The sequence below is a fragment of the Globicephala melas genome, chromosome 4, assembly GCF_963455315.2.
Source record: "Globicephala melas chromosome 4, mGloMel1.2, whole genome shotgun sequence".
Classification (NCBI taxonomy): domain Eukaryota; kingdom Metazoa; phylum Chordata; class Mammalia; order Artiodactyla; family Delphinidae; genus Globicephala; species Globicephala melas.
The window spans coordinates 17,617,677-17,624,724 of NC_083317.1; the positions used below are offsets into that span (position 1 = coordinate 17,617,677).

At 33.0% G+C, this 7,048-nt stretch overlaps 1 non-coding gene across 1 annotated transcript; it reads left to right on the forward strand.

Annotated features, from left to right (window-relative positions):
- Nucleotides 1–5,263: 5,263 nt before the first annotated feature.
- LOC115865904 (small nucleolar RNA SNORA51) lies at nt 5,264–5,394 on the forward strand. Its single transcript, XR_004044460.1, has one exon. It is a non-coding gene; the product is annotated as a small nucleolar RNA SNORA51 (small nucleolar RNA).
- The last annotated feature ends 1,654 nt before the right edge of the window (nt 5,395–7,048 follow it).

Genomic DNA, 7,048 nt, shown 5'->3' on the forward strand with positions numbered 1-7,048 from the left:
CTACAACCTAGAATAATACTAGGCTAGCAACACATAAAAGACACTCAAATTCTAAAGCATGTACCTTTTGTAAAACCCTACCAGACTATTCCAGGCTTTACTACTCTGAATCCATTGTAATTTAAGTATTATCATATTTGTGTACTTTATTATTGGCCAAAAATCTGTACAATATCTCACTTTTCATATGCCATTGTCAGTCAAATATTTAGTTCACATGCCTAACTCTACTTAACAGTTTTATGAGAAAATAGTGTCTCACCTTTTCCATGTTTTGTTGCACAGTTCTAGTACGGTTATTAGTGTATTGTAAGCATTCATGATTTTCATTAATGAATGAAAAAATTGATCCCATAAAGAAAAGTAAATTTCTGCCTTGGTATTAGGGCTGAAAGCACCTTATTGGAGTGACATCTATTTAGACCCATTCTAGTAAAACTTAAAACACAAATCAAAGGGATAAAACTAATCTGCAAGTAATTTAACTGCCTACCAAAACAAAAGTCACACTCTTAAAGAAACACAAAATGTTCCAGACCCTCAACAGTCTGATTTCACAATATTCAACATCTAATCAAAAAGTACTAAACAGTCCAAGAAGCAGGGAGATACTACCATAACTAGGAGAAAAATCAATCAGTATAAATGTGGATACAGAGATACCTGTAACAACAACATTTTCTAGTTTCTGTATTTGATGCTTGGATGTCTTGGGGCCTTGCTGACCCTGGAGGGACTGGCCCTTCCAGGGTCAGCCAATTCCTAGAGACAGTAAAGGACTTATCTGGAAACACACCTTTCACATGCAAACTAACAAATCCTGAGTGCAAACCCCAACCAACTTCTTTCTCAGGCTCTCTCACTCAGGGCCACTATTCCTCTGCCCTAATCAACCCAGGGCCAGATACCAGACAGCTAGAGACAAGCCTTATGCATTACTCAAATTATTCAAAATAGCCAGCTCCAAACCTTCTTATACCAATTCTCCTATATTTCCAACAAAAACCGCAACAAAGGTGTCCACGTTTTCCCCTCACTCTCACTGCCTCCTGACTGACCCTGTGTGATCCCTCATGGAGTGGTATGCCTCCTCCTCTTGAGACTGTGAATATAGCAAGTTATCTTTTCAATGACAATTGTCTCTTGATCCATTGGCCTTGTCATAACTGAATAATAAAAGAACTTACATTTTAAAACAACGTCAGAGATGATGTAATTAGCAGTCAAACATGTCAAAACAGCCTTTATAATTATATTCAAGTACTCCATTATTTAAAGAAAAGCATAAGCATAATGAGAAGAAAAGAGGAGAGAAGAGGAGAAAAGCAGAGACTTAAAAGTGGAAATAGTAATAGAATCCACCCAAAATGAAATACAGAGAGAAAAGTCTAATAAAAATAAATGACTAATAAAAAATAAATGACTAAAAAAAAGAAAAGTCTAATAAAAATAAATAGTGACTTCTAGAACAATATTAAGTGGTTTAATATCTGTGTAATGGAAGTGCCTGAAAGAAGAGGGAGCCAGAAAAATATTTAATGAAATAATGGCCAATTGTTTTCTAAATTTGATGAAAACTATCAACCTACATTTCCAAGAATCTCAACAAACTCCAAGCAGGATAAACCTACATGCACAGAGAAAAAAGAAAGACGATATGGCTATGCAAGCCTGAAGAATTTTTGTCTGTGTGCATGTACATATGTATCTTGCACAGAGAGAGAAAGAAAGAAAGAAAGAAAGAAAGAAAGAAAGAAAGAAAGAAAGAAAGAAAGAAAGAAAGAAAGAAAGAAAAAAAGAAAAAAGAGAGAGAGAGGGAGGGAGGGAGGAAGGAAGGAAGAAAGAAAAAAAGAAAGGCACTGATGGTCACACTGATGTTAGTGATTCTCTCCTATGGTTATATCATCAAGACAGTTCTCAAATTCCCTCCTGCTCAGCTAAGGACCGAAGACTTTTCTACATGTTCTTCCCACATGATTGTAGTTTCCATTTCTTACGGCAGCTGCATTTTCATGTACATAAAACCATCAGCAAATGATAGAGTGACTTTAAGCAAAGGAGTAGCTGTGCTCAATACCTTGGCTACCCTTTTATTGAATCCCTTCGTTTATAGCCTAAGGAACCAGCAAGTGAAACAGGCCTTAAAGGACATGGTCCAAAAAGTTTCTTTTGCTTCAAACAAATGAGAAAATTCTAAAAAGTATGAAGAAAAAAAATGAATAAAAACATTGCCCTTTTGATCTTGCTTTAGTTCATCTTACTCTGTACATATTTTTAGATTATATTAGCAATTTCAGCCAATTTGGGCCTCCTTCCATGCTATCATTTCTTGCTAGAAATTCTATTCTACAAACCTTTCCTTTATCGGTTTCAGGAATGCAGAATTTTAAATGTGATATTTTTCACAGATCGTACTGTATGAAACAGATGTTTTCATAAGGCTGTGTATGAGTTTATGTGTTAGATACCTTTCCAGAACTTGGCATATGAAATTTTGTACCTGGAACCACATTTTTGGAAAAAGAATGACTAAAGAAAGAAAGAAACCACAAAATCAATTATTTAGTCAAGAAAATAGTTCAATTATAATAGATATAACATTATGCTCTTGAGAATATTGTTTCATAAGTGTCATATTTTTTAATGTGTGAGCAGATTGTACAAATTATAAAGTAAGATATAATTTATAATTATTTTACAAAATAATTTTTCACTCAGTAAGATAATAAATTTTGATCCTTCTTTATGTGATGAATAAGAAAAATAATGATCAGATTCTGCATGACCCCAGATGAAAATGTTTTTAATTAAATTCCTAAATTTTTGAATTTCTGAAAGAGATATTATCTACCTATGCCCATGAGTTGAATTATAATGTAAGAAATTACTTCATTGACTTACTTCAAAGTCTAAAGTACATTCTACTTCTTCCACTGAATTTTCCTTATTGAATAAAGCTATTTTCTCTATCTAAAACATTCCTTATTTGAGTATAATAATTATTTTTCCATATAATGCTAAGTTGCACTTTAATATTATATTCTAGTTCAGTGAGTCTTTGGTGATGTTACTGGTAATGATAGCGATACAGGCTAAATCTCAGTAGAACGTTTTCTTTCTGTTAATCAAATTGATTTTAATGTAAAGTATTGCTATACTTTGAACAAAAGAAATGTGGGAAAGAAAGTGTTAGTACATTAGTACAAATTTCATAAGATAAAAAGTGATATTTGCAACTTACTGAAGGAACAATCAAATGAATGGCAGAGGTCAAATTCAGAGTTTCTGCAAGAGATAAGGTATTGAATTTTCTCAAAAATCCAGCAGAAAATTGGCGCAGGTAAAATATGTAATTACATGATTTTTAACTTCTATTATTTGCTTTTATAGTATAATCTCCTATATATTTCTTTGGAATTTTGAATTGTTTCATAGGAGTATCTCTGAGTAGGGAAAAATATTTCTCAGCCTGATTCAGTTCAATCCCTTGGAGACCTACTATGTGAAATTGACAAATTTGGCTCTATTAATAGAACAAAAATGAAAGTATATATGAAATGAGTTTGAAAATATGTTCCATACTACAACCCTATACCTTAGTCAATAATAAAGATAAGGTGAAAAATTAAATAAATAAAAAGAAAGAAGGAAGGGATAGAGAGGAAGAAAGGAAGGGAAAACCATTGAGCCTTGTTATCAAATTACTAAAAACTATAATAAAGAGTAAATCTTTAAAGAATCCAGAGATAAAAGACACATTACCTTCAAATGAATAAGCATGAAAATAATTGCATAGTTCTCAACAGATACTAATGAACTGCATTTTTAACATCCAGAAAGTAAAAGACTGTCAATTTAGAATTCTATATCCAATCTTCCATACTCATAGAAGTCAGGCTTTCTAACACCTTGAAGCGATCTTTTGACTTCAGGTAAGTATAGAAGGAAAGCAGAGAAAAAATTGTTTTAAAAAATAGACCACTAACTTCCAAACAATATAGTAGTAGCTCCCTAGTCTTTGTGTCATCAAATAATTTGCATAAGAAATGGGTGGAGCTCTTTTATTATAACTGTAGTCTTTACACCATCAACAAATATGCTGAAGCATCAACTTTGGTACTGTGCTGGACAATCCCAATTTATCACTGTTTTTCATGCTATTAGTTTTTGTTAAAGATGTCTAAGAGTCATGAAGTAACTAGCTGGAAAATAAAACAACACAAAATTCAATAAAGACACCATGCAAATGTTTGGTCAGCAAGTCAAATCACCTTGACCAAATGTCATATTATTATTATTTCTTAGCAAGAAATAGAACAGACAGATTGAAAAGTTATGATGCATTCTATTTCTCTCAAAATTGTTTTTCAAATAAAGCCTACATATTATTTACTTTAGATATCTATAACATAATGCCTCAGCAAACTAAAGTTAAATACACTTCAAAAATGTAGTATATTCATTACTGAACAGGGTTAAAACAAGGACGCCTGAGTCAAGCTGCTTGGGTTCCATTTCTGCTCCACATTTGCATACTTTCATGACTTTGGTCAAGTTACTCAACTTCTTTGAGCCTTATTTTTCTTATATGTAGAATATGAATAATAATACATATTTTATATAATTTTTGAAGTTAAAATCGATTTAAGTATTTCATGTACTATGGTAGTCCATAGTAAGTATGCAATTAATATTAGCTACTATTATTACTGCTGCTGTTGCTGCTACTACTACCACAATTACTATTATTACCACTAATAATACTGCTAAGTGTGGAATTCATTCTTTTCGCTTTTGGAATGCTGGAAGACATTTGTTTTTCTCCAGTTTTCCAGAACCTTTTCAATCTCTACATTTTCATAAAAATCTTTATCCAATTATATACAGTTTATTCTAAAGACAAGACTTCTAGTTGTTTAAAGCATCCTAGATGTTTGCTCATCCAATGTTCATTTATCTTCGGTTCTATTTATGTTCATTCCTATCCCTTTCCTTCTGCAGATTATTCTTATCAGATAATTCTCAAGAAAAATGAGAGTGCATTTACTTTTCTTTTTATCCCTCAGTGTTACATTACTGAACATAGTTAAGTTTATCTTTTTCTAGTTCATCATATTGCTGTAATGGGAAAAGCATATTGTTTGTATGACTCTGCTCAATTGGGTTATGCTTCCCTTTTGACTATCTTAGTGTGTACATAGTAATTTTATAACATTCTTTGGTATCTGTATTCTATAACTTTTCCTTTTAAATAATACCTTGAGGCTTCTTAGTGCTTACACAGGCTGTTTGCTTATAATACCTGTACAGAATGAGGAGGCAGAATAAATCTATTCTATGTACACCTCAGCCCAGGTCCTTTGCCTAGTCTGTATTATGAATAGGGGGACATGGAGTTGAGGAAAAAAAAACTAACAATGATACCTATAATTTATTTTTTTTCTGCACATGAAACTCTGGTAAGTTTGGTAAGTTCTTTCCTCATTTTATTCTCACAAAATCCTAAAATGTAGGTAAAAGTATATCTTCTACTTCTTAGAAGGGAAACCGAGGCTCTGAGAGGTTGAGTAACTTAACAGTATCACTCCATGTGTGAATGCAACAGTTGACATTTAAACTTAGGCAATCTGGCTCCAAAGCCTAAACTCCTAACTTCTATGTTGTTTTATTTCTATAACTTCATTATAGAGACACCATTTTTTAAATATTCATCTCCCTTTATTTTAGGATTGAAAACATCTGTGATTATAGTTAAAATTATAGCCTTTTTAAGTTTATCTCTTCTCTCAAAACATTCTATCTTTCAGAATTTCAAGCTAGGAATTTCTTTATTCTGAACATTTTAAAGCCTGTCTTCCTAAAGATGGCAGCTCACACTGGACTCTTCCTTCCAGCCATTTGCTACTATAAACAATAAAATGAAATGGCATGGCTTCTTCTCCCTAAGTTTCTATCATACTTTTCTAACCAGGAACCAATCAGTTACTTCCTATTGATGAGAATCATATAAATTGATGTAATCATTCTAATTATTTCTTCTGTTTTCTCTCAAATAGGATTGGAAAAAACTCAAGAAGTTTTCAATCCCTCTGTATTTCGTTGAAAGAGGTTTTGTGCAAATAAGCTTAGTTGAGCCTCCTTTTTCAGAATTCTAATTCATTTCTGCACCAGGTTATTATCTGTATCAGGAAGGCATCATTTATTTATTTGTTTATTTATTTTTGGCCATGGCCCATGGCATGTGGGATCTTAGTTCCCCAACCAGGGATCGAACCCTTGCCCCCTGCATTGGAAGTGCAGAGTCTTAACAACTAGACTGCCAGGGAAGTTCCATCATTCATTTCTTTTAGTTGGCTGGAAACCCAAAGTGAAGTCTTATATCATTTTGCTTTCTCTATTACACTCTATTTTCCTTAACTCCTATGTTCTATGTAATTCTATAAAGGAGTGATTGAAAAAAATCTATTCCTCTTGGGTAAACAGGGCTTAGATGAAATCTCCTTAGATCCTAGATTATCTTCAGCCTGTGGCCTTTAGTAAAGTACAATCTTCTCTTTTTTGAGAGTCAATAGATATTTATCCCCTATAGTGATTCAAAACCTGTGCTAAGCACTTTACAAGCATTATTTCATTTAGTCCTCACAACAAACATACAAACAAGATTTTATAATCATTTAAAGGTAAGGAACTGGTGAAACAACCTTTCAGTGATCAGTTGGGGTTCTGCCAGATTATCTGGTTCTGAGACCAATTCTCTCCTCTTTAAACAATAGTTTTTTCAGGTTTGTCATCTGTCCAACGAAGGACTCTCAACCCTACTAGTCAGTAGATCTATGAAGTCAGTCATCAAAAGGACCAGATACCCAGAATGGAATCCTTTTGTAAACCTGGTGACCTAGGACCTATCTTTGGGAGCACACACCAGCCAAAAATGGGAGCAGAGTAGAAAATATATGGCCTGAGTAGTGAAGAAGTAAGTAATCTCATCTGTATGAAAAGACAGTGAAAAAAAGAAGTGAGAACAGGAAAAGAAAATAGCAAATATTTG